This window comes from Ammodytes marinus (genome assembly GCF_949987685.1).
Source record: "Ammodytes marinus genome assembly, chromosome: 5".
NCBI lineage: Eukaryota > Metazoa > Chordata > Actinopteri > Uranoscopiformes > Ammodytidae > Ammodytes > Ammodytes marinus.
The window spans coordinates 11,068,347-11,096,240 of NC_137234.1; the positions used below are offsets into that span (position 1 = coordinate 11,068,347).

General features: G+C 41.3%; 1 protein-coding gene across 3 annotated transcripts in view; it reads right to left on the bottom strand.

Annotated features, from left to right (window-relative positions):
- Positions 1 to 26,711, bottom strand: part of cntn1a (contactin 1a) — a 65,199-nt gene extending 38,488 nt beyond the window's left edge. Inside the window, exon 1 of one of the 3 annotated variants that reach the window (XM_080027090.1) lies at positions 26,593 to 26,711. The gene's annotated coding sequence lies outside the window, so the exon portion shown is untranslated. Of the gene's footprint in view, positions 1 to 8,754; positions 8,868 to 17,480; positions 17,606 to 26,592 lie in introns of those variants that run through there. The other 2 variants (XM_080027092.1, XM_080027091.1) reach the window with 2 other exon arrangements.
- Between the last annotated feature and the right edge of the window lie 1,183 nt (positions 26,712 to 27,894).

Genomic DNA, 27,894 nt, shown 5'->3' on the forward strand with positions numbered 1-27,894 from the left:
GAAAGAAAGAAGGGAGTAGGGTGGAGGAGAGGATGATTATGGAGGGGTCAGAGTGGTTCACTTCAAAATACAAGATGTTGCTCCAATAACCCCACCCCCATACTACCTCTAAGACTCCTTACACACACACAAAATGACTGTAAGACCACCACCACAATCAGTCATCAACAGCAGATTTGCGATAATCCTGCAAGAGGAAGCCAAGATGGGGTTAACGCTGGATTGGTCTTAATCAGTATAGACAAGGGAATATGTGTCAGCTCCAAGTCATGTCTGAATTCCACCAGTAGTAGGCAAACATTACTAGCAGTGTAGCACTTCTTATATTGAAGCATGAGATGTGAAATCCAATAGGCATACAATTATCTGATGACTACTCATTCAAAAATCCCACATTTTGCAACACAGCAGATAGGACTTAATGCCATCGCCAAGTACTACTGGGAAAAACAAGCCAGACAAGGAGGGGCAATATTGATCCAGATTAAATTACGATGAAGAAGCAAAGGCTGTGGGCCTGATATAGTCTGTGAGAGGTAGTGACATAGTCTGGTTTAAGGGGCATTACTGTACAATCTCTTTAGCTTTGTTTATCCCGAGCCTTCCCGAGAACAGTCGCTGTCTTTCTGATTCAAATTCAGGGAAATGATGCACACAAACATGCCTCACAGCTGCACGGAATAACAACTCCTACTGTTATGGTGGTCCACTGGGGCAGCTGGGAAGTCTGGTCATTGAACTTAAAAAAATATGTCTCGCTTTTTTTTTGCAGTTTTCTACAGAACTGCTGATTCAAACAACTTCACGCTTGGCACTTCCATCCCATGGGTCCCCGGCAACACACCAAGCAAAGGTGAAATAGATCGGGTGAACAGTTGGAGAGAAACTCTGTTCCTTTGTCAGATATTTCCTTTACAACATATCCTGCCTGTTGGAAAAAGCCAAGGTGTACGAGGTTAGCTTTTAAAAATGCCAACTTTGGAAATGTAGTCTGATATGTTTTCCTCAGAAATGGAAAGCAAGAAATAGCCAACAGCACAAATCTTTTCACTTGTGAAGAGATCAGACACCACCACGTATGACTACATACTGTGTGTACACAAACCATAAATCCAGGAATGAAACACAAGCTGTGATCCCTTTGAACATTATGTTGAATCAATGTTGTTTTACCAGACAGCAGGGGTAATACATTTAGTCTAACTGGTGAATTATTTATGACAAAACCATTGATTTTTTTATATTACCAAAATGTGCCATAGAAAATACCTTTGTGTCTCCTCAGCCTCAACTCTGAAAGATGCATTCCCTCTCTGCATTGTATCTGAGTGGAAAAATCAGACTGGACCTTGCTACAGGTCTATCTCTCCCTGAAGACCAGCAGAATGACTCAATTAAATAAAGGATAGAGACAGAGGTTATCCAAGCCCATTTCACGGCAGATAAAAGAGTAACCCCAAGACGCAAACAATAACACCTGCAGAGAAAGATGCTCACTACAAGCTTTGTGCTGCACTGGCCCCCCTGTTGCTAAGCAGGACCAGGTTCGGCACTTAAAAGAAGAAAAAAAATTACTTTATTTTCAAAGTGTAACATCTTGATTTCTTCTGAAGTAAGAATACAGTTTTCAATTTCTCCTTATAGCAATCTCGGGGAGACAATATTCGAGAAATCTTACATGTTATGTTCTCCCCAGGACAGCTGGAAATCTATTGATCTTGTTCTTTCAAATGAGAAACTGCCCAATAATGAAATATTGCTCATTGATATAGGCTACTGTATAAACAATAAATGAAAATAAAAAGGGGATAACAGAGACACTTGTCACGTAAGGCAAGCATACGTTTTGATCATCTTTGGTACAACTGTGAGATTTGAATTCTACTGCTAGTTTCTTTCGACTGTAGTTATTTTTGTCCAACACCTCCTGAACCCAGAGAACAGAAACTCAGTATGAAGTGCAGTATCATTCTTCATGATGTAATCCAGCTGCAAATGGTCCAGTCAGTCATGGCTCGTTCACTGTCACACTCCTTATTTCTCTCTCCCCTTTTTTTCCTCTGTCTCTCACCCAATAGATGCAGTCATGCTAATGTAAGCTATTTATCCCAACCCCTTGCAGTCAACACAATGCCCCCCAGAGCAACACAGGCTCAGGCAACCTCAGCTGACCTGAATATCAGTGACACCAGCCATTCAGACATTCAATCCATGAAGCTGGACGGCTGTATGGATTACATTAACCTCAAATCATTTGATGCTGTACCTATTGGTTGCCGTATACATTAAAACACGTGATTGTTCTTAGTCTTTCTGTCTCCATTCTGATGAACAGACCTGCAATCTTATTGCTATGCACTTCCTTACCCTTCCAGGATCTCAGTAAATATTTCTGGGGGATAAGACAACAATGATCGCAATATGGTATTAAATGAGAGCCACATCCATAATATAGGATTTATAATGTTTGAAAGGAAATCAAATATACTACTCCAAAAGGACTATATCTTGGAGCAGATAAGTAAGTAACTAGAGAAGAGTGTCTTTTTCTGACCGAAACCTGTTTGTTACCATTGACATTTTCATAAAAACTGAAATACCTGTCACTACATAATATCGGTTTGCAGTTTGTTTTTATGTTGAGTCAATTATTGCTTGCAGTTAAAAAAAAATAAAGCCATTGAAGAGTGTGATATGCTCTATGGTAGGATAAAACTCAACAGAAAAGACCCCTGATTTAAAATGCTATATGCGCTTCCCAGTATGGAAGGTCTGTCAAATCATGGATGATAAATTGTGCCAAATAGGCAAAGCACTGGAAAAATAGTGCTCTGCTTAATTACCTCGCGCCACATCTGTCCCATAAAGATATTGGCTGAGAGGTTTTCTATAGGCGAGAGAGGCCACACTTTCACTGATGGCCTCACACTTGCTCTGCAGTAAATAGTAATTATTGAGTGACACAGTGCTGCTTCCACTCAGTAGCAAAGCTGTACAGATAAGGAAGGAGAGTTCATATATTGCAATTGGCGCTTCCTGAAGTTTACGGAGCACACGATCAATCAATACCTTCAGATCGCACAAAGAAAAGTCTCAGAGGGGAAGGTCTGAATGCAGTGTATTTACTCTGCATTGGGTAGCTAGCAACAATCAATGGCAAACAATGGAAAGATTAAATTAAGTCGAGTCCTCCCCACAACTCCCATTCATCCCCTTATTGGATTAGAGGGTGTGATTCAAACATAAGGACACAAGATTAACTTTTTACAAACTGGATGTTGAAATGTGACCATGGTATTAGCCAAAGCCATCCTGCTTAATTGCATGGTCGAGAGAAGTGGAGAGGAGGTTGCCTATTCTATCAGCACTCAAAGCTTTGAAAGAGAGTTAAAACAATCAGTGCATAGAGAAGTGCTCAGTGCTTACCTTGCCGTGTGGAGAGTTATCATGCCGGTGGCTATGTGACAAGATGAGCTACTTAGCAGCCCGTGTCCCTATCCTATCCCCCCCATCCAACATGCCTACCCTGCCAAGTGTCCTAAATACTGCGCTCCATTGTCTGCCTTTAGAGACGGAACACAGTGCTGCTGGATGGAAACACTGTCTCTGAGGTGCAAAAGAGGAGGGAGGGAACGACGGGGGACAAAAAGAAAAGGCTAATTCCCCCGAGCAGGACAGGGGAGCCATGCAAATGGGGATACCAATGAAGGAGCCTCCCCGCAGTGACAGCGCTCCACCGAGGGGTCCTCTCTCCACCGTCACTGCGACCAGGCTGGGGTTTAATCTTTTAAGCCCACCACCATACAAACTGATACTGACACAGACACACACACACACACACACACACACACACACACACACACCAGGAAGAAAAAAAAAACACAACATGAACACAGACGCAAAAAAATTTACAACACCATTCCAACTCTCATCTTTATCCTGGCAGTGGGCCAGATGTACCATCACCACTGTCATAATCATCCCTATTACTGTGGCAGAGAAAGCAGATATCTTTTCCAGGAAAAGGTATGATATATACTATAGATAAGGGGCTTAAAAGGCCAAGAAAAACAAAACAAATTGACGATAAGACATGCAGTTCTGTTGCTTTGATATGAATTGAGGACTGAGATACTTATGATATAATATATACTTATCATATAATTCCCCCATTCAAAAGGAAAATTCTAAAGATCATTTTCAAAAGTGTTTTGTATTTCGCTTCCCCTATTCTATTTATCTTACTAAAGAAAGCTCGCAAAAAAATTGAGCTCTTCTTTGAAGCTTATCCACCTCCTCCTCTTGAACAGAGGAAGGATTAAGTCTACTTTTACTTCCTAGTTTTATTAATGAGTTAGCATACTTGAAAGTTAAATTCATCACATAAAGGAAAACTGAAGCCACCCAACCATTCAAATGTAAAACAAGGCAAGATGACCTATCGTATCACTATGACTTCCCTCATGACCTTACTTCAGAAACAGTTGTAAAGAGGGAAAACGCTTATAAGTTATGTTCAGTTGCGAGACACAAACAAATGTTCAAAATCCATAACTAAAGTAGTTGTATTATATCTGTGGAAAATATTTATAACTGTGCCAAAAGTATGCAGAATTGCAGATGATTATATACAAGCCATACCGTATATATAGTTTATGGCACTCTTACTTGGGTGTCGGTGCAAGAGGCAATACATAGCAAAACAGTGTAGTGAAGAAATGTCAAAGAAAAGTTTGAGACAGTCTTTCTTTTACACTACTAAAGTATAGAAGAAACCCAAACCTGGGCACTGGAGCTACTCATGGGAAAACAACAAAATAATTATATATTATTCATCTGCTCCCAGTTGTTGTGAGATTTATCCTCAGCCTGTGTGGTAACATGAGGTTTAAGTGGTGTCTGCTCTGGGGACAGAAGGCAGACACCATTAGACAAATTCTCCCAAAGTGCATTTTGGGTTACAGGGATTTAGGAGAGGTCACTATACACTACAAATTTGTTTGAGTTCCAGTAAGCTTTGTGTATGCATTACCACATACAGCAGCATCCTTAGCACATGATTAAGTAATGCCTGGGCCCCAGCCAGACAGATGTGATAACATGATAAATTGTGTTATCAGGCTTAAGAATAAACAAAAAAAGCCTTTGTGCTGGGACAACAAAACACAGAGTAATACATTGAGTGAAATTATTGGATTTCATGGAGGTTCCCAATCATTCCAGAATCCCTATTTCCAATATTCTTAATGGGGAATTTATTTCCAGATGTTCTTGCTTCCCCCTATGGCCTTCAATTACGTCAGGGACTGCCAAATCAGGACTGAAAAAATTGAAAATATTGTAAAAATAAGATCCTCCAGTATTAAAAGGCTGTAAGTAACATCAACTCTGTGGGTCATTCACATGATTACAACAAATGTAAAAGGATTGAGAAGAGCAAGTGGTGAGAGCACTGTGTTTCAATGCTGAAAGCAGATAATGTCATTGCACTTGTACTAAAATGTACCCCCAATGAAATGTGGAACAAACAAATGTATGCACTTAACCTGCATGTCTTTAAAACTAATGGATCAGGTGAAGAGACCTGAAGATGATGCATAAGACCAAATCCAATCTAATGGCTTCCCATTAAGATCGACCGGACAGGACACCAAAAAAAAGTCAGGAGAATAGTGATAATAAGTAGGAGCTAGGAAGTAACATTACTTCCTTTTAGCGAGCACTTCACTACTATTCATAAATCATGAGCAGCTTGGCTAATCAAAAGCAATGCAAATCTCCCAGAAGCTTTAGACATGTGTAGCAGGGCTCAGAGTTCAGTGGCAGAGTGTAAGGCTTGTGTCTGGGTAGCTTCTTTGCTCTGGCTTTTTTTTTCTTCCAAACGCGATTTACCCAAGACTTATGACTCAGCACAATCCCACCGGTGACACAAATGAAAGAGGATCATTTCCTCGTTTCTGTCTATGTTACAGAGATCTGTAGTACCATACTAAGGTACCATAAATGTGATGAAGGAGGCTGAGTGTGATTTGTTTTGAGGATGCACTGAAGGTTAACTAAATAAACAAGTATGAAGATTTTTTCATATGTAAAATTGAAAAAAAAAGCATAAACAGGGAAATAATCCAATAATGCATTTGACACTTGAAGAGTTTTCCTTGGTCAACTTGGCTTTAATGTATCAAATTAGTGATCATAAGCAGTGAAATTAGAAAATCATCCAATTATTTATTGAGCAAATGACTAGCAAATTATGATCAACAGCTGAGTGATTGTGCATCTAATTAGTACATCGTATTCTATTCAGTCTTATTACTGTCTGAAATACCATGGTTTTCTACACCCTATGATGACATTTGACGGGATGTTGCATGCCAGTATTATAAAGCGGTGCCAGAATGCGTGAAAGGAAGAACAGAAATACCGTACATATTCAATGGCTCTGTTCATGGCTCTTTTAAAGCCTTTTCTTAGAACATTCATGGGGGGGGGGTACAATCCATCTTTTCATCTGCCTTCTTACATTGATTGTTCCTTGCCTCGAACATACAGCGGTTGACCGTATTTAACTGCTTTCATACTCATAAACACCCTCTTGTGTTCCTTTAGCTCAGAATTGGTGCATGTTGATGTGTAAGTGTCGGAGAGTGAGTAGCAATGTGTGTGAGACATTAACTCCATCCATCACTCTGTCACGTCATGTTCTCCAGGTTAAGAACAGGTCAGTGAATCTGAATGTATTCACACGCGCACGTGCATAAATTAACTTGTTTTGAATTATGCTAATAGGGCTTTACTGCTGCTGTTTATAATTGATTGATAATAGGAGAGATGGTCTCTCAAAAGGCTTGAGTTTGAGCCAAAGTAAATGGCCCCTGATTGCCCAGATCTGAGACCTTTGCAAAAAGCTTTTTTATTGCCGTTCAATGAGTCGGTTAAGGAGAATTGAAGCAGAACGAGTTGGCCAACCTGTGACTTAGGAGAAGAGCCTAATCAGACCCAACCTGCCCCAAAAGAGCTTTTGTGTACATGTTAATATGAGTGATGCTGAAAGGTTTGAGTGAATGAAGGCATTCAGCTTTCATTATGAGGGCTTGTTTTGTCAATCAGCTGAGGTAAGGAAGAAAGCACAATTGGACTACTTTGATTATGTGATAGGAAATGCCCTGATATTCAAAATAAAAAATATTTTTCCAGCGTTGCGTTATGTGTTTTTCTTTCACATTTGAGAGTCATGATTTGATCATTTACAGTTAAGGTAGGAATTACAGTAAAAAATAAAATAAATAAATAAAATATCTTTGTGACTAGTTCAATAGTCAGAAACTCATTCAAATGTTGCAAATTTCTTCATAAGTAATATTATGTTTTCCGACAAAGCATTGCCCACTTCAATCCAGTGGTAAGGGCACAGAAGAAAATAAGCACAACTACTCAATCAGTCGTGTGAAATAACCAGAACGGTTTGCAGAGAACCTAGAGATCAGGTACAACCTCATTATTCATAGTATCAAGCTGATTGAGAAAATTGTTTATCAGGAAATTAATAAACGTGGTGAGAATCCAAGCCAAAGCCATTTTACCTTGGGCTATTTACATCTTCAGTCCATTGTTCCAAAGTCATTTATTCTATACTCAGTTTGCTCATTTGCTTGAAAATGATCCATCTACTAGCATAACCCATTGATCATTTGCACATGCGGGATTGACTCTCACTACAATTCCTCAAAGCACAGAGAAAGAGAAAAGGCACTGAATTCTGTAAGTGGGGTAGCACTTCACGTGCTGCTGTTGATGGTACAAGCCCACTCTGACATGAAATAATGCAGAGAATGTCATTACATATAGGTCATACAGGCTCACATTGCATGGTGTTACAGTGTTGATGCAGCCTCTGAGCTGGAAAAACATTCACCATAAGCACCATTTACAACCCTGTTTCAAATACTTCAGGGCGACAAAAGCAACATACATGGATGAGCAATGCACATATAGGGCACAACATTATCACAGCATATTTGATGACAGAGCTACACTACGATTTGCTCTGATAGGCTACACCGGCCATATAGGATAAAATGCCTCAGAGATGTGAATAACACACACACTGTACATGTGAAACAACTATACTGACGCAATATACAAAAGAAACAGAAAGAAATAAGCAATTCATATTTCATTAATGTCCTCCTTGCTGGATCAACCATGTGCAAGTAATGCCTCAAGTATGAAAAATGTAAACATGACAACACTTTCATGATGCAAGCTGCACACGCATAACAAACAGAGGATATAACATGACAGCTTTAACAAACCAACACCCCTTTCCTTAGAAGAAACTGCAAATAGGGATATATGTACAATGACTACCTACACACACACACACACACACACACAAACAAGTGCACACATGTGCTGCTTCAATGGATCTATTCTTTCAGTGCAGCACTGCAGTGTTGAGGTATTCATTCTGAGAAGCAGATAATGAGCTGTTCCCTCTGCAGAGGACGAAACCACAGAGCCAGCAGAGTTGAGCTTTGCAATAAAACACACACACCAAACACTGCATACACACATACACAAACACACGCACATACTTTACAATATCCCAAGAGAGACTGGCAAACTTCTAAACTCATACTCTCAACTCTGGCTCCTCAACACTGCACAGCAGACCCAAAGCAAACAGCCGTCCCAGTTTGCCACCCACCCCTGTTCCCAAGCACACAGCTCTGGGGGTGCATGTGGACTCACCCCAACAACACGCCTGCAGTTCCAGTCCCGTAAGCGGTCGGGTTGGCAGCAGCAGTGGAGCCAGCTGTATATCTCCCCACCACAGTATGCCTCAGGATAAACTGCTAGTCCGCTAGTGCTGGTTAGCAACGGCTGTCATGGCATCCTGCCCTGTCTATCACAGGCACCCAGTGGCACAGAAGTCTCCCTCCATCACACACACACACACACACACACACAAATGCACCCTCCTCACATAAACATTAAGCTGTCAAATCGTAGGGCTCCCCAGCTGTGACCTCACATCACAGTGGAGGAGGAGGAAAGAGAGCAAGAGAGGGGAGGCTAAAGAGAGGAGGGGGTTGGGGATGCATAGGGACAGTGATAGCAGGGTATGGCCACACAGCATGGCAAGTAACCACAGAGGGGGGCAAGAAATGACTAAGTCAGTAAGAATACTGTGTGTAACTGTGTGAAGGATGCTACCGTGAGGAGGACAGGAAAATGTAATACAAAAAAAAGTGTCAGGCAAGATGCAGGGGGAGAGGGAAAACTGTGGGAGGGAGGGAGCTAGGGAGGGAAAACAATTTAGTTGTGATGGCTGTGAAGGCTGCATTGGTTCCCTCAGCTGGAAATAAACATTACAGCCACAGTGGAGGAGCAGCGGGAGCCAGCCACAGTGAGGACACCGAGCTACAACAAAAACAGCTGCAAGGCTGGCCTGTTGCAATCTTCACCTTCCTCTCCTCTTCCCTCCTCTCCTCTCTCCCTGCTCCACCTGTTTACCCTACTTGTGGATGAACTCTCCTTCCTCCCATCCTCACTACTACCCCCTCTCTTCCCTCTTATACCTCTCTTCTAGCCTTGTCTTCCTTTTCTATATCTACTCTTATTTTCCATCCTTACACACTCATCCATAATGGATGGATAGTTTGGAGATATCCGCTTCCTGTAGTGGGCCCTGTGCTCCCCTGGAGCCAGTCTGTATTGATTCCTGCACCAGAGGAGTCATCAAGGCAAACATAATAAGGTTTTGGACTCACACTAGAATATTTTGCATCCTTCCCTCACCCCATCAGGGAGAAAGACCATCTTCTTCTGTCCTTTACTCTCTTTCTAGTCCAATACACCATGCATACAAAAGTAATTAGCAAATGGATGAATTGATTTACAATTGGGAATGATCTTGGGATCTACCTGCAAGTTATTTGCGCAGGCTCAGGTTAGATAGACTGTAACTTTTGTGAGCTCAATGAAATTGAAAATGAACTTCAGTTTATATTGTATTGTCTGTTTTGCCATGATTTGAAGATAAGGTTATTCAAGAAAGTCGATGTAAAATAAGTTAATCATATGTGGGACAAAGATATGTTAGCTTGGCTATTTGAAAACAGAACATATGTAATTGGTGACTTCACTGAAAAGGTGCTGACTCAAAAAAGTGAAAGATGTCACCATATATTTTGTTTGTTTATCCAGTGTTGGATGTACTGTATTGTGTATTGTAATACACATGTTGTGTTGTATTATATCAGTGTCTTGTAATCCTGTGTGGGATGTGCCACTTGTTTGGCATTACACAAAAATAAACTCTTCATTCATTCATATTTATGTGAAAAAAAAGACTGAGTGAGATAGATGTTATGGAGTCAAGAGAGGATGGGGAGTGTTCAGTAAGTTTATGCATGCACGTCTGGGGGTTTTTCATGCTTCATCTTGACAGGCATGGGCTGAATTACACATCAATAAACGCAGCAAAAACACACAAATGTTTCAGGTCAGAGAATATGCCAAAGTACCATATAAATCCCGTCTCCCTTTGGATATCTGTGTGTGCCTCAGCCTGACGCATGTCGTGTCACCGGATGCTACACTAAGGGTTATTAGACTGGATCTCAGCCCTATGTTGTGGCTGCCTTCCCCTCCTATGACCCAGGCCTTCATATATAGGTCAGCATTGGCATTAAAGTGACTGATATATGTCACACACACACACACACACACAATGCTGCTCTTTTTTAGGACTGGACAAACAATTACTTATGCCCTGCAGGCACTAATATTATAACAATGTCCAGTACAATAAGGATAAACCAGTGAAATGTGTTGTTCACTTAAAGCAGCACCTTCTATGGAGTTAGCAGCCCTTAGAGGAGGGGTCAGTGAGTTTGTACTCGGTGATTCAGGAGGCGTTGCATCTTGAGAAACATGGGAGGGCGTCATTAAATAGGGCAATTTTCATGCTCGCTGAGCAAAACACATACAATGAAAAGTGGGCGGCTAGATGCAAAGAGACAAGAGGAAATATGTCAAGAAAACAACTTTTCAAGGCAGTATGATGACCCTGGAAAGTGACATAAAGACATTGATGGAAATAAACTTCATGATAATCTCTGTTATACTAACTGAGCCCACTCTTTATTCAGGTTTAAATGCATATGTGTTGGACAAACAAGTAGAATTACTCACTGTTCATCCCGGTAGCTCAGAAAATTGTATATTTTAAATGTCCTGCTGCCTTAAAGACCTGGAAAAGTCAATATCCAATAACTCAATATTGCGACAACCAAATCTCAATCTTATATCCGAATATTGATTCACGGCTTATCCATGCATTATGACTTTTTCTGCCATGTGTCAAGGTTTATTTTGGTTTAAGGATTCACAGAACGGAGGCTGTGTGAAGTGGATCACTGGAGCAAATACTTGTGTGACAGTAACAGTGACATTTTTGTAGCATTAAACTGTGGTGTAACGTCTTGCTCTATGCAGTATTAATGAGAAAAAGGGCCACCCATGCTGAAGCATCTCAAATGATTCATCTGACTTTTTGTTCACATGCACATGATACACACACACACAATGACAGAGAGACCCTGACGATCCGGCTAATGGCAGCGTAAATGAGTGTTCACATCGCCTTCTGGCAATCTCAGCCTTAAGATATGAGCTTTTTTTCTGGAGTGGAAAAATAGGTCTGACACTTAATTAGCAAACAAGGTCACAGAGGCACAGAATCCAGGGCCCATGTTTGTGTCCCCCCACTGTCCTGGAGATGTGACACTCTCCTCCCCCCCACCCCCTCTCTCTCTCACTCTCTCTCTCTCTCTCTCTCTCTCTCTCTCTCTCTCTCTCTCTCTCTCACTCACTCTCATTACAAAGACCTCAAAACGTCTCTAACAATAGAGAACTAAACGCAGAACAACAAGCTGTTGTTAATGACTGTTTTACATCAAAGCATTAGGCCTTATCATAGAAAGTGTCCATTACCAGCAAACTGCTCACTCCCTCTGTTTCCTCTTCCCAAGCAACATTTTACCTCAGATCTATTCGGTTCTCATTATCCCAGTCCGCTCAGAACACTGTTTGAGCAGACTGCAGATGAGAAGAATATTTTCAGCGGAGGAGTCTTGAAGAGGGGACTATTAGCGAACATACAGTGACTACACACAGTGTGTGCATTATGGCTGTAATCATTCATTACCTTCCCTCCACAGTGGTTTGACACACAGACAAACCAAACAATCCTCTCATCCACAAACTGCTCAATGTATATGCTTTGATAAAGGAAAAATCATACGATACAAGTTTAAGTCTATATTGAGACATAGCGACATCGTTGTGGGCATTGGTGAGAAGCCATTCGATCCCTAACGTTTATTTATCAAATTGCTCATGTCTAAGGACACAGACAGAGCAATGCCTGAGAAACGGAATCCACCGGAAGATTAATCGATGTTTGTCTGGTCAGGTAAATCCGAGTCGGGAAAGATCAATCGCACAGCGTAGGTTTGTTAATACGGTGCTGATACTTCGGTATCACTGATACAATCAATCAATACCAGCCCTGTTGTTGATGCCTATGTTTCTCACAGTCTTTCACACAGATGAATCCCACTTAAAGTGTAAGCCTAGTCTTATTCTGTAGTTTTATATAAGAAGTTTGTGGCAATATTTACATAAACAGGACTTAATAATACATTCGCTCGGTGCTTTTCAGCTGAGGATTTGGTGAGCTAGTGAGTAATGACTGCACCAACACACTGTATGTGGCATGGATTCAAAAAAAGCTACAGTAACTATGTGTATGGTAATGAAGGAACATATGAGCCAGCACAATGGTGTGGCTCAATTATGTGTTTCTAATAGTTTTTTTTTTACAACAATTGGAATCTATGGAACAGAGGAATAAGCTATGACAAAACCTCTTATTAGTAAGACCAATTTATGGCTTTATATGTTCACTATATTGGTTTTGTTGACAATGAAAGCAATTCAGAGCATCACCAGAATTACCATTATCCTTTAGCCTATGTAGCTTCTGCCACAATGGGAGTTGCATCCCTAGGGTAAAAAGAATGGGGGATTTTTCCAACAATTATAGATTTTGATGGTACAATTGTTGTCTGAGGAAAAATCTCAATTTCACATTTATAATGCATTCATTCATTCATTCATTCATTTTGCATGTATTCATTTATTTATTTTATAACACTATGGATGCATCAAATCAATCAGCATTTTTTACTTCTTTTTTGGCCCTTCTTTTTCCTGACATTTTGAACAGAAAATACAGCTTGTACCCATGCATATGCTGCACTACTGCATCCCTGCATGGCACCTTACTTCTTCTCTCCTTTTTCTTTTTTACTGGACAGGAAAACACCCTGGACCTTTTATTATATTATTTGCCTTTCAATCACTTCCTCGTTATGAGAAGCTCTCTGTTTTTACTGGAGTCTGCTCAGACTCTTATGTTGTAACTAGATTGGCTTTCGTGCATTGAGGCAATTTAGTCGTTTATATTCACAGTAATTACACTAAGATCTCAAATTGCTACTATCAGCAAGTGCCTTAAATTTGACTACCGGTACTCAGATTATGAACTTCATATATAGTTTATTGCGTGTCTCTTAGGTTTCCTCCCCAATCAGAAGTGCATTGCTGTACGTTTGTACAAAAACAATGTATCCCAATCCGCCCAACAGCCCATTCTGTTTATTTTTTTCATTTTCTAAACAGAATGTGTCCCTGTAGCAACAGCTTCACTCACATTCTTATATCAAACCTCATAGCTGCATACAGACTGACTGTAGAGAAATGGATGAAAACAGAAGTCATTGCTAAAGGCCGACGGGGACAGCAGACTGATGCATGCTCTGGACGTGCTGAAGCTTTGGGAATGACAATTTAATTTGTTGAACCAATTGTGGCTGTTAACTCCCAATGCCCCTGTAGCTTAGACGCAACAGCAGCTGTAATGTCAGGGGGCAGCGTTGTGCGATTTACAGCCTTCAAAAGCTGACGGGATGCTCTGCAGAGATTTGTTTGCTTGGAAAATGTCTTGTTGCCAAATTTCTCTCCGAGGAAGATGTAGATGGAAGACAGATTATTCCAAGAAACAAGAAATATGAGACAGAAATCCCCTGCCACTTATAGACTCTAAATCTTTCTGGACCACAAAATAGTGGCTTGTGGCCATTTTAGGGATCTGCGGCGCACCAGCTAAGTTGTTTACTTTGATATCACTTAACAATTCAAACCAAAGCACACGCAATGAATCCAAAATCAAACGCCATAATTCAAAGTTATGTAGGGGAATGTAAACACGCAATGATCTTACTGATAAATATGTTATTAGGGTTGTGAGCGAGGAAACACATGTATAAGATTCAAAGCTAGACTAGACATTAGATATTTCTCTGTCTAAGATTTCTGAAGTGGCACTGAATCGCTTTAAACAAGAGGCTCAGACACCTCCTCCATGGTTGAAAGTGCTGGAGACAATGGGCGCTCTGTGAATCCAGTGACTGCCATACTGTATTAGTCTGTGCCAGTGCTTTTATGTGCAGCGCCATGCATATTCATGCCTCCCCATCAGGAAGTCTTCCTCGACTTCTCGGGCCACAGCAAGTTCCACGGTTTTCTCTCAATGGGTGCATTTATGTGTAAAATATTACTGCCCTGTTATTTGGCACTGTAAGTAATCCTGCCTAGCTTGATAAACTGCTATTAAAACACTATCCAAAACCTGAGTATGACAAGCTATTATTTGTTGATCTATTTTATACCATGTGAACCAATTATCCAATTTACTATTTCTCTGTTGGTAGTTTCCTTTGTATTAATAACAAAAAAAATACAGCTCATTTTTGCATGCAAGGATCTTTGCAGAGTGTATAAACACTGTTTTACGGACCAGGCCCTCCACCATCATGTCCGGAACACAGTGTCCATGGAAACAGACCCCAGTAAACCTGTGCTTATTCTTGAGCACATGGACACAGTCAGACGGCCTGTTGGAAAGTCGTGTGTGTGTGCCGACTGACAATGAGCACAGCCTGTGCAAAAGACCTGAGTCATCTGGTGCCTCTTGGTCCAATTCACACCATGTGATCAAGGCCCATAACTCAGAACAGGTGCCCACTTAAGCAACAGAGAAAGACAGAGGGAAAACGTGTTTAAAAAAAGAGTGTTTATAGCAGCGATTAACCGACTGTGTAGACAACGCTGCGGCTATGATAAGACAAAAGTCATGTGTGTCTTCCAAAAACAGTAATCTTCAAAGACACAAATTGGCACATCATGACTTACTTGGAGGTGCAGATGTGTAGCAGCTTTCTGGCATTCAGATCATAAGATTGTCACTTCCTTTAGAAAAACCCTGTCTTCTGTGTTATGAAGCTGTTTGTGCACCGTCCAATTGCTGATAAAGACAAGGCTCAGATAACAACCCACGCATGGTCTACACTACAGCTACTTCCTCCAGTAGCAGCAAGAAAAATAAACTAGGTTAAGAGACCTTTCATATGTTATGCTACACACAGATACTTTTGCTTGAGTGCCCTAAGAGTATACTCGCAGGGCCCTTTCGCCTACATTGTGCAGGGTTTTATTCATGCCAGTGTTTAAAGCTATAGTGCATAACTATTTCATATGCTTGAATGTCGGTTGCATTCAAGCCATCGCCATAGGTTGACACAAAGTTGATTAAGCTTATTAGCACCACACAATTCTCTCTGTATTTCAACGTTTACAAACTGGTTTCGCCGCCAGACAGTGGCACAAGAGCTCAGAAAAATGCCAATAAACGTCCACAACATGTTTTAGTTATTGATTCTACTGCTAAGATAAAACCTGGACATACATGAAAAAAACAAGCAAAGTCACCGAAGGCTTACCTCATGTAGATGTAGACAGTGTTGTTGTTATTACTCAGCATTACTCATTGGGGCAACAGAAGTTACGCACTATAGCTTCAAGTAAAACTACAGCACAGGGCATTGGGGTTATAAAGATTTTTCAAGTATTTATTTTCATGACTCTTGCTGCCTAATGTTGTATAATTTACTCTGCTTTAAGACACCTAACAAAGAAGTTACAGTTTAATATTGTTTTAAGCCGATCTTATTTTCACAGACTTACCCAAAAAAATAGAAAGAATAATTGAATAACTTTTAATCATTAAACCTTTTAAATTAAGAAGTAGACATTTTACCCCTGAATAGAACATCAATATAAATGTAATTTCTGCCCATTAAAAATGAAGCTGGAGCTGGGAGACGGCAGCTGGCCTGCCTCTGTCGAAAGGTGATTTGGCCTCTTTATACAGGTTACCTGGAAACTTTGTGGTGACGAAAAACACTCAATAAAAAGTCCATAAAAAAACAGTAAATTTAACATATTTTTTTGTCAGTTATGTATCATCTTCTCCTTAAAAGTACAGACACAATTTCCTAAAATGTCAAACTATTCTTTTCATTACAAAGTGTTACGATTTCTTACTTATCTCTGATATTGAATCCATGATAATATTCTCAGTTTGGTGTTTTGTTTGAAAAACCTCTAATGGGAAATATGATTCAACATTATTTACCTTATGTACAGTTAGTTGCAGTCATTTATTTATTTTTTAACCTTTATATTGCATTGTACCAGAGTCAAATCATAAACTGATTGCCGATGGGTCAATATGAAGTAGGTTCTCCAGCAGTCTCTCAAAACATACAGTAGGCTCCATCCCCCTGCAGTCACAGAGAAGAGCAGTGAGTGGCTTGTCCTCAGTTTGCAGGGGAATTAAGAAAAGTGCAACCCCCTCCCCTTGCTATTGTGCGCGTGTGTGTGTGTGTGTGTGTGTGTGTGTGTGTGTGTGTGTGTGTGTGTGTGTGTGTGTGTGTGTGTGTGTGTGTGTGTGTGTGTGTGTGCAGGGGGGCTGCATGTGTGCTTTCTGACTGTGACACTGTGTCCTTCACTCTGTCTGTCCTCCACACATTATTGCCCTCTGTGTGCAGCATGAGTGGAGCTGTGTGTTGCAGATAAGAGTCATAGTACTGAAAAGGCGTGTGTGTGTGGGTTGGTGTGTGCTTGTGTGTGTGTGTGTGTGTGTGTGTGTGTGTGTGTGTGTGTGTGTGTGTGTGTGTGTGTGTGTGTGTGTGTGTGTGTGTGTGTGTGTGTGTGTGTGTGTGTGTGTGAGTATGTTTATGTTTATGTGTGAAAAGACAACGGGGGTGAAAAAAAGGTTTTGCTGCTCTTCCTCCCAGTCACATTCACCTCTGGATGCCCTTTCCTTCATTCACTGCCATTACACCTTTCTCATGAATAATCCAACCGGTGACACTGGCCGCTACACTACTATACTGACATATTTCACAACTAGGCTCACACACACAGTATGGAGGCTGTCCACCATCAAGCCCTACTGATCTCTGAACCAATACTCTATTAATATGCATGCATGGCTTACTTACTTTTCTCCATGGAATAATGTCAGAAATGTTCTCAGTCAGGCAGGGAAATTATGTCGGGATTTCTGGCACCTCCCTCAGTCTAGACGGCTAGTAACGAGAATAATTAGGGTCCTAACTTCACCCGCTTCTTCATTATCTGTCTGTTTACTGTAATGCTGAAATGTCTAATGGTAGACTAAAAAGGATGTGTAATTAGGAAGCTGGATTTCCCTACCCTGCCTCTCTCTCTCTCTCTCTCTCTCTCTCGCTCTCTCTCTCTCTTTCTCTCTCAGAATCAGGATGACTTTCTCCAGCAGTAGTCTTGACTCAAAATAATAACAACACAGAGAGGGTAAAAACAAAGATCGCATGTGTTATATTTCATTTGGTAATATAAGCCGCTTCTTCTCGGGGGGCAATTTGCTGTTGCTGAGTAAAATCGTGAGAATAAAGTGGGCGCCATGAACTAGCAGATTGCAAGTGAAGCTCCTGCAGCTACAAACTCAGCCAAGGAAAATAATCTGCTGCATAATTAGTTCACAAGTGTCATGCACAAGTCAGCAAGATTTGCCCAGAACGCTGGGTTCAGATCTGTATTATGATTCCAACTGAAAAAACAACAACAACTTTTGTTGGGGGACGTTTTAGGGTAGTTTGTCGGAAGCTATTAGTGCTGGTGTATTGTCCAGCTAGCCCTCACAGAAAACATGACGCAGGTGGTTACATCACCTTGTGAGTGTGTGAGACACATGTGACAGCGTCACTTCAGCTAAAAAAGTGTTGCCATGACGTGGCAGTTGGCGGGGCATAGCCCTTATACAAGAAGAGTAGACTGCTTGGAGTGAGGAGGGCTACATAAGCATTGTTTGACCTGTTTTGTCCACACTCATTAGCTATGCAACACAAGGGTTGATTTAAGACCCTTTGAGATAATCCAGAGGGAGCAGGTTTGTTAGTGTGAAACGGGAAACCAACCTGTTTGTGGTGCTCGCCCACACCGAATGCTAATGCTGTCCACATCAATGGGCTCTTCATGGGGAGATGCAGCCTTGGGCCCCGGAGCTCGGAGGCTGACCAGCAAAATACACAAATGCACCGGCAGCCCGGGCAAGAGAAGAGCAAGGAGAGGACAGCAGCGGGCCCCAGCCCAAAGCCTGCACCAGCCACAGCTTTTATTTCTGGTTTCACTGATTTAAAGAATGAAGAGAGAGCTTTGAATGTTTTGTTCTTAGTCTGTTTTTCATTACACCCTTGTACCCCACCTCCCCATTCCTTCTCTCTCTACCCCTTTTCTCTCTCTGCCTATTGCATAGCCAAAGAGCTGGAGTGAAAAACAACAGGCTTTCTAAATAAGTGTTGAATCAATACAGCCAGGCTACAGCCAGGCTCTGCTCATAGAAGGCATTAATATACAATCAGCTGATCTGTAGGGGAGAAAAACACAACCTTATGACTCTCAATCGAAACTGCAGAGGAGTCCAAGAAGTCCAATGAATGTCAGCCTTCACCGTATTGTTTCATCAAATGAATCCATCCATCCATGAATGACTAAAAATACAGTGAATATGGCATTATCTTAAAACATATCACTGGATGGGAGTATCATAGGATATTAATGGATGAAGCAGTGTAGCATGAAAATCGAAAATAAAATCCGATAACGTGAGTGTAAAATGAGTATGGGTGGTCTCAGCAGAAGCACTGCAGGTAAACAAGAGAGGGAGATTGAATAATGGCCATAGCAATAGCTCTTGCTGAGGCCCCTAGTGCTATGCTTCCCTCTCTGCCAGGCATAATGGGATTTCTTGGGTTTTAAATGCACTTCACTCACTCTGTGGAGCCAGTAGGAAACTAAACTATTGATCCACAAACAATTTAGCTGTCCAGCTGTCCAGGGAGAGGGTAAACAGGACGCCCCTAAATGTATAATGAGGCTTCCCAGGAGCTCGGCTCCATCAGTATTCGCTCCACGTGGCGGGAGGCCTTCGCCTTAGGGCTCTCTCCAAGATTAGCCTTCAATCCATACACTTCTTCTCACCCATACAGACCCTCCCACAGAAGTCTAGGGGTCAGTGAGCTAAAGAACTGGTGGACTACTCACCAAGGACGTTTCTGATTAGTGTATAGGATACCCATTTGACCCCCACAGTCTCTTTATTTCAACACACAACAGGCAGGAAGGTCATGACTCCACTTTAGTCTGCTTTCCTGGTAACAGGGCTGAGCTGTCAGCAATATACAGCATGCATCATCACTCTGATGCAACTTACAGTATGTTGGGTTAGCAAGAAAACCCTTCAACATACATGTTATGGTAGAATAGTATAATAGTATACACGGATGGTAGAAGTACGGCCGTTTGGTTATGCTTGGGAGACTTGCATGTTGAATTAACATAGATGAAGTTGTGTCTTCCACACATGTTCCCAGCACCATAGCAACAGGCCTTGCTCAAAGGCCCCTAGAGTGAGTGGCTTGGCAGCATCAAGGAAGACGCTTTTGCATCTAATTGGACAGTTCCCTGCAGCTTGTTCTTTATCCCTGACACTTTATGATAACAGCGCAAGCCGTTGAACTACAGTTTACTATCACAATCCCATGATAAACACAGATTAAATGGGATTAGAATTGAAAACAAGGCAGTCCATAACGGAAAACACCAATAATGAAGGATACATGTGATAATGTGATTGTTAGAAAGGTGCTAAATACCTTGGGGGATATATTTGTGTAGGTAAAATGAAAGCTTTAATCATCCAGCACCTCTACTCAATACAACAGCTATTAACTTCATCTAACTGACTTGCTCATAATTTGGACTTCAAAACACACTTTGAAATGCCATGAGAGGAACAAAAATAGAGTTTACTTGTTGACAACTTTAGTTCTCTCTCCATTGCACTGTTGGCTGAAATCCCGGGGAATGAATCGTACACACCCCACTGATTTTCAAAGAGCATGAAATCGAAAAAGTCATCTCATTTCTTACGGGACCAAAATAGCATAGTGTTGTCTGAGTGCACAGCTTCTCAACAGCCCTGTAAACAATGCATCTGACTGCATCCGACTACAGAGATGCACAAACAGATGGCTCAAGACTCCCATGTGAGGTGGAGTCAGTCCACTGTGTGTAACACAATACTTCTGCTCAGTGAAAATGTTCACAAATTCACAAGAGGTAAGCCGACACTCTGCAGAGAAGTTTAATTAAGACCCGTTCACGTTAAGATGCTTCAAATTGACTTCTTCTTTTCTTCTTATCTGCTCAGTACTTTTTAACAACAATAGCCAGAATGTAATTAGGTGATTGATGGGCAAACAACTCTTGATATAATGTGACAATTAAATGCGTCGCAGTAAAGCTAGGTTTAATTTGCCCTACTAATAAGCAAAAACAAAATAAGAAATAATGCTGTGCTGACATGATAACTGGAGTCAAATATAAGTGGATAAAAATGAAAAGGCTGATAACCGAAATTAGCAGGCGAAGGGCACACATTTGTAATCTCCTTCTAATTGAGTCCACATAAGTCCCAAAAGATTTACTTTGATTGTACCGTCTAAAAATATCTCAGAGGAAACCGAGCGGCGAATCAGAGGAAAGTGAAGTGAAATCTTGTGTAAAATGTAACCTAGTTACAGATTTGAGTTGTTCTTAAATGCAGCCAAAAAACAACAACTTCAACAAAGTCATCAACTGAAACTTAACATGTCAAATCAAATCATCAAACACTAAGATGAGAAATCTGGAAACCAATACATTTGTTCATTCAGTTCATCAGGAAATTCTTAATAAATAAATCTTCAAATGATGATGTTGATGCTTCATTAGCCACAGCATACCAATGTCAAATCCCTATCACTGAATATAAAACATTTGCTGGCCTCATGCTAACACTCTGATGACATTGATCAATGACATTCTATTTGCCCTATGAGTGCCAGTGGGAGATACCAGGGTATTTCCGAACAGTACCTGCCTGTCCGGACCAGATAATCTTAATGGAATAAAACTGATAAAACTGATTTGGAATGAGACATCACTTTTGGCAGACAGACAGACAGACAGACAGACAGACAGACAGACAGACAACATGAGTCACTGCGCGGCGGCATTTTATCAACAAACAAAATCACACTGATAAAGAGGAGGGGAGCAGATAAAAATGTTCCATGAAAAAGGTACACTTTAAGTTATCTCTTCGGCTACATTTGTCATTGATGTTTTTATTTACAACTAGGCCATATCATTAGAATCTTTTTTGTTAGGGTTAGAGGCTGTCAGTAAATTAACAACATCTTTCTCCAGCATGCTTTAATGCTACAAATAGACAAAACAGCAGTAGGTATCAAATAAATCTATTTTTATCATCAGCATTGCATAAACTTGTATAAATCAACCAATCACACAAAGGCCATTTTTGAAGGCGGATACAAATCATGGACTGCTGAAGAATGAAATGAGTCACACACTTACGTACTTGTCATGAATTCTTGCACACACACACACAGACAGACACACACACACACACACACACACACACACACACACACACTTTTACAACTCTGTGGCTTAATAATTATTCATTTCCGGCCTGCCATAAAAAGTAACCAGCCAACTGAAGTGCTAGGAGCGACTATTTGAGATCATTATGGATTCAAGTATGCAGCAGTTGTCCCCAGAAATAGAACATCCGCCCAGGCAACAAAACCCTATTCCAACAAACAAACTCAATAACTTGAGAGGGCAATCCTATACATATGTAAACAATGTAAGATATAGCTAGCTACTAATGTTGGCAGCGGCATTAAGGCGTCAAAAATGTATTACTTTTATTGACCATTAATCTGCCAGTTACTTTATGCAGGAATCATTTAGAGCTATAAAATGTCACAGTTAAATTTACCGTCATATCACAGGGGAAAATCAGCAATGTATTACAACTGAGAAGCTAGAAATAGCAATTGTTTTCTTAAATAAAGGCAAAATACATTTCAATCTTTGAATAATCGTTTCAGCTCTAACCTGCATGGCTCTATATTTCTACCTATTGGCTTTCCAAAACAAAAACAAGTAAATCCGTTTTACAAAATACTAATATCAACATTTTAATATCTTAAAGCAAATGAAATTACCACAATTACAGTTATGTCAAGAAATCGCACTGATTAGATGGATAATCAACAAGTGGGGTACAAATGTCTACTGTGCCAAGGAGTTTGTTCCCCCTTTAGCGCAGTCTCTTCACATAAGATGTATAGCTTCATGGGCATGCAGAGAACTTGGTGCATTTGACAGTGGGAGAATCAATGGCAGGCTGAGTGCAAACTGCATACAGACAGCCAGAGATGGCAGATGGGGGACTGAGGCCCTTTCTCCTCCACAGGCATGAACAGAAGAGCGGTCTGTCTCCAGGCAAACACAGAAGACGTCATGTCTCTGCCTCGCTGCCGTACCATTAGTGGCTCTCGCTATTGATTGCCGGTGTGTAAATTGCTGAGCCATCTAAAGGAAGCATCAAGTCGAGAGCATAGCATGTTTTGTCAGCAGGAGAGGGAGAAGCACTACCAGCAGTGAAGACAGTTGCAGCAATAAAAAAGCATGGTGTGTGTGTGTGTGTGTGTGTGTGTGTGTGTGTGTGTGTGTGTGTGTGTGTGTGTGTGTGTGTGTGTGTGTGTGTGTGTGTGTGTGTGTGTGCTGCCTGCGTGTTTCTGCACATAAATGTCCACGTTGTGCATAGGCTGTCTCACTTCGCTATATATCTTCTCCTAGACATTCACTTTAACAATAAAACAAGCCCACTCAACGTATTACCACGACCAGCATGACTGACGCTGCATGCAGTATGACAGAAAAAACAGCGCCTAACAAACAGGCCCTGTTGCTTCCAAATGCCAACGCTGCCAATCAGTTTAGACTAGAGAGTCTTTTCAAAATCACACGCAAAATCTCTCTTCTTCTCTTCAACTAATGCTTTGATACTCTGCCCAAGAATGTGTCACCCCAAGCTCAGAAGGACATCTTGATACAAATCTAATCTCTTAAATAGCCTCTAAAATAACTTGGCTCTGGGATGGCAAACATCCAGGGATCAACTTTGAGTATCACAATCTACTACCTGTAAGTATGCTGTGTGTCTTGAAAAAACATGCAGCGTTAATACACAGCCTATAGGCTCTGTAAATGGGAATATTGTAAGCTAAGACAGTAGACCCCCCTTTGTATAAATACCAGTTTACAGAGCTAGGCTGTGTATTAACACTGGATTTTTTTTCAGCGTGTACACAGTTCATAAAGGTAGCGGGATCGGGTGGAGATATTCACTGATTTTGTCAAAAAACTGATAGTCTCAACAAGCATACTACAGAATCACTGACTCCACCTTTAAAGGAAATTAGGAAACTGAAAAAATAGTGTCCTGCTCAATAACAAAAAAATGATTTTCGGTATAAATTCATACAGTATGCCAGATGAGTAAAAAGCTATTTAACTCATAATTAACAAGCTGGCTGAAGTGAGTTGGAAATGGGAAGGTTGAAGACAGCTCCATGTTTGCTTCCGGTGCAGTTAGCCTGTCTACTTTAATACATGACAGATATGTGTGACTGAAGCTTCAAACCAAAAGAGAAGTAAGTGTACAGTTATGTTGAGTCATTTGACTGTGACGCTAATGGAGGCTGAGGCTGAAATGCATCACAGAACAGCAATATCTTGCAGGGTATTACAGTGTTATGTAAAAAGTTCCCCGGCCGTCATGCAAGCCACTGCTGCCAATGTGCCGGCGGCAGGGGAACAACTTATTACAAAAATCAAAACTCAACGATCAGACAAATTTTAGTTGTCAGGCATTGGAAGAATATAAGGTGGTGCCTTTGAACGCAGTAGGATAGTAGCCTACTTCTGAGCAGCAGAGTAAATGCATTCACCTAGCATGAAGGAATGGGACTGTCCTCAGGGTGCACACTGTGCATTAGCAACTGTCAGGCTTACAAGGAGATACCTAAAGTGCTTCACACGTGACAGACGGCTTCGGAATCCATGTGACATTTTGTGCCACATTTATGGCTCTGACTCAGTCAGGACTAGCCTGACACCGCCCGCCTACATCCTTCCGCTCAATTTTCATTTCCCTTCAGTAGTCAGTCTGGGTGTGCGGTATATTAGTGGGTTCTATCCGGTTCTATCCATCCAGATTTCTGCCAGTCCAATCAGCGAACAGAAAGAGTGGCTCAGAAGCCGGCGCATGACATACGTCACAACCAAATGTTATACGATTGGTTGGCACATCCAGAGTGGCACTGGGCAGATCCAATAGTTTTAAACTTCAACAGACACCTGTTTTCAAGTGAGGGAAGATTTGTCAATTGAGCGATTCCAGACCTTCTGTACAAATAATATGAAGTACGATAGTCATGCACAATAACAATAGGCTACTAAGGCACTTTGCATTTATGTGTCTTTTATAAGTTTGTGTAACTGTGTATCCTGTGTGAGGAGCCTGCAGGACCCCCAGGTTACAGGGAGAAAAGCAAGAGAAAGAACACCTGGCATCAGATGCTAAATAGAATTTCCTGTGGAAAATAAACAAATGTGAAATATCCATTGCGAAATCGTAGGGTGATGACTGGTTAATACTCACAGTATAAACTGTAAAGGGGCCTGAGGTCCTTTCAGCAGAATCAGGGATACACTCTTTTCCGTCCTAATGAATGTGTGAATAAAGAAGCCTGAACCGAGAAAAGACTTCTTCAACAGAACACAATAATCTCCCTTTCAACTCTAAACTAAAAAATATAGCCTACAGTATATATATAATAATTGCATTTCTTTCTGGTTGGGTGTTATTGATTACACTGTGAATCACAATAACAAGCTGTTAAGAGCATGATGGAAAGTTATAGTGGCTTAAAGGATACTCTGCTGTCTGTTGCCGGGAGCTGCGCTCAAGGCCATGCACACAAGCCATTATTGAGCAACAATTTGAAAACTATAACCATACGTTATCTTAATATTACCTGTAGAGTGGCCATATAGGCAAACATGGAGTTGCAGAAAAACTTTACGATGTATGCTAGTTTTTTATGAACCTTGATAGGTTAACAGCTGTTAGGTCATTTTTATTGATTGATCAATTTGTTTTAATCTATGACTCCCATATATGCTACTGAATTTTCCCCGGGGGATCAATAAAGTATTTCTGAATCTGATTTCTGATTCTGATAGATGCAGAACACAAACACAATATTCTAACTCAAAATATGTTTTAATTGTCATCACTTCACAATGATGAGGAGCCCCATATGGACATCTCCTGCGAGTCACTGGAGCTGGCTCAGGCAACACGTAGCATGAACACTTTCTCTCCACTGAAGCTTATCTCTGGTGAGTCAGGACGCGCCCATGACACCTTCTCCAGCACCTGAAATCCTGACAGAACAACCCTGCACTGCACTATACGGCTCAATCTGTCTATAAAGATGACAGGGGACCAAATATGTGCCTCAATCAATAGCGACCCTAACACCGGGACATTCGTTTGAGTCCCACCCCAGAAGATGAAAGTGTTTACAGTCGTCGGGTTGCTCCTTAATCTCTTGCCCATAAGGCAGGCAGGCAGCAGTTTGAATCATCGGTATGTGCGGCGCTATCAGGCTGTGGCCTCTAGCGTGGTCTAAAACATGCTGATTTCAACACTCATGCTTATTACTTTATGTAGCCTATATCGGGCCATATGTACCATATCACAACATCCTTACATCTGCTCTGTGCATCGACAATTTTTTGGGGAGGGAAGCGCATGCCAGCCAGGATGTGCAGCACATCATGTAACAGCATACTCTCCTCCACCACCACCCCACGATAAGTCCGATATGACTCACACGGTAGCCTATTATTGCTATGCTTCTTTAGGCACAACACGAAAATGCAAAATACAAATGCTTGGTCCCCGACAAAATCGTTAACAAATCCTGCATTGCGGGGGGCTGCATATAAGCTCCATCCCATCCGCGCATCCCACTCAGTCTGTTGTAAACAACGCTGATTTGCCAGCTGTCAAAATGCAGCCCCAGGCTTCTATGTGGGAATAATGTTAAGAATTCAGTTTAGCCCGGTGCTCTGCAGTGTCCTTACCTTCAGTAGCGGGCAAAACGCGTCGGGTCCGTGTGTCCTTCACGAGGCTCGCACCTGCTCAGCACCGCATCGCCGGGCGCTCAAGAGCGGGGAAAGAAACTGACAGAGCAGCGGTCCTGTCCCCGCGGATTGGATGAAGGGTTATGACTGTCAACTTAGGGGGCGCTAGACTTCCTTGTTCCACACCGTAGCTCCCTCTTGTAATAGGTCCGTGGTGGAGACCGAGCCCCTCCTGACCTCCACCAAAGGTTCGACACCATGAGAATGACCTGAGGAACATTTTTTTTTAAAGTTTTGCTTATAAGTTATAACACCTTTCATTTTCAAACATTAAAATAACTTAAATGACCCACATGTTTCTCAGTATAGGCTATGTGACTTTGACTGGCTAGTCCTCATTAACATTTAAGGGGTGCATTTAGCTAGCCCATTACAGATTAAATTACTTATTTTGTAGCTCATTTACTTTGTAATATGATATGAACATTTGAGTGGAGCTTTTTGAAATCAAAGCCTTCTCTTATCAGGGAAAGTTCAAGCACTCACCATGCAATGTTTTAATAGCCTACCCCCCACTGTCAAAATCATCATTAGAGTTTAGTATATCAATGCACGCTTTATTTTTCTCATGTTTTACTCATCCTCTCTCTTCCCCAGTATTCATTTTTAGGCACAGGCGGACATTTCGCTACACGCCATCCACAATATCTGAGTAAGTGTCATTCACTGCTAGTAGTAGTATTAGTTGTTGTTGTTGTTGTTGTTAATAAGTTAGCTGAAAGCTGATTCAATGTTGTGCCACGTTTGGGGACAGAAAATTTGGTCTCCACCAATTCCTGAGAAAACAAATATCTGGGTCTTCTGCTGGCCTTTGTTTGCTGACACAAATACGCTGTCAGCTGTTTGGTGTTAGGCTGAGAGTGAACAATGCCCCTAACAGTTGATAGAGTTGATAAGAGCAGCTTAAACTCAACCATAAAGTAGGCTAAATATGCAGTCTTGATTGGAAGTCTGCTTTCATATAAATCAGTAATGGTTCATCTATATCAATTTACATTGACTATTCCAGTTTTGCACTCCCTTACTCCACTCACTCCCTGCCATTCCTCACCTGACCACCAGCTGCCCTCATTGTGTTTCCTGCACCAACCCATCAGCTGACACATCTCTTGTTTACACACCTGCTTCTCTTTACTCATCAGGCCAAGTTTTAACTCTCCAACCAAACACGTCACCCTTTTGCCATATTGGTCTACTGTGCATTGCCTCACCTCTTGCCTGTTTTTGTTGTATATGACATCT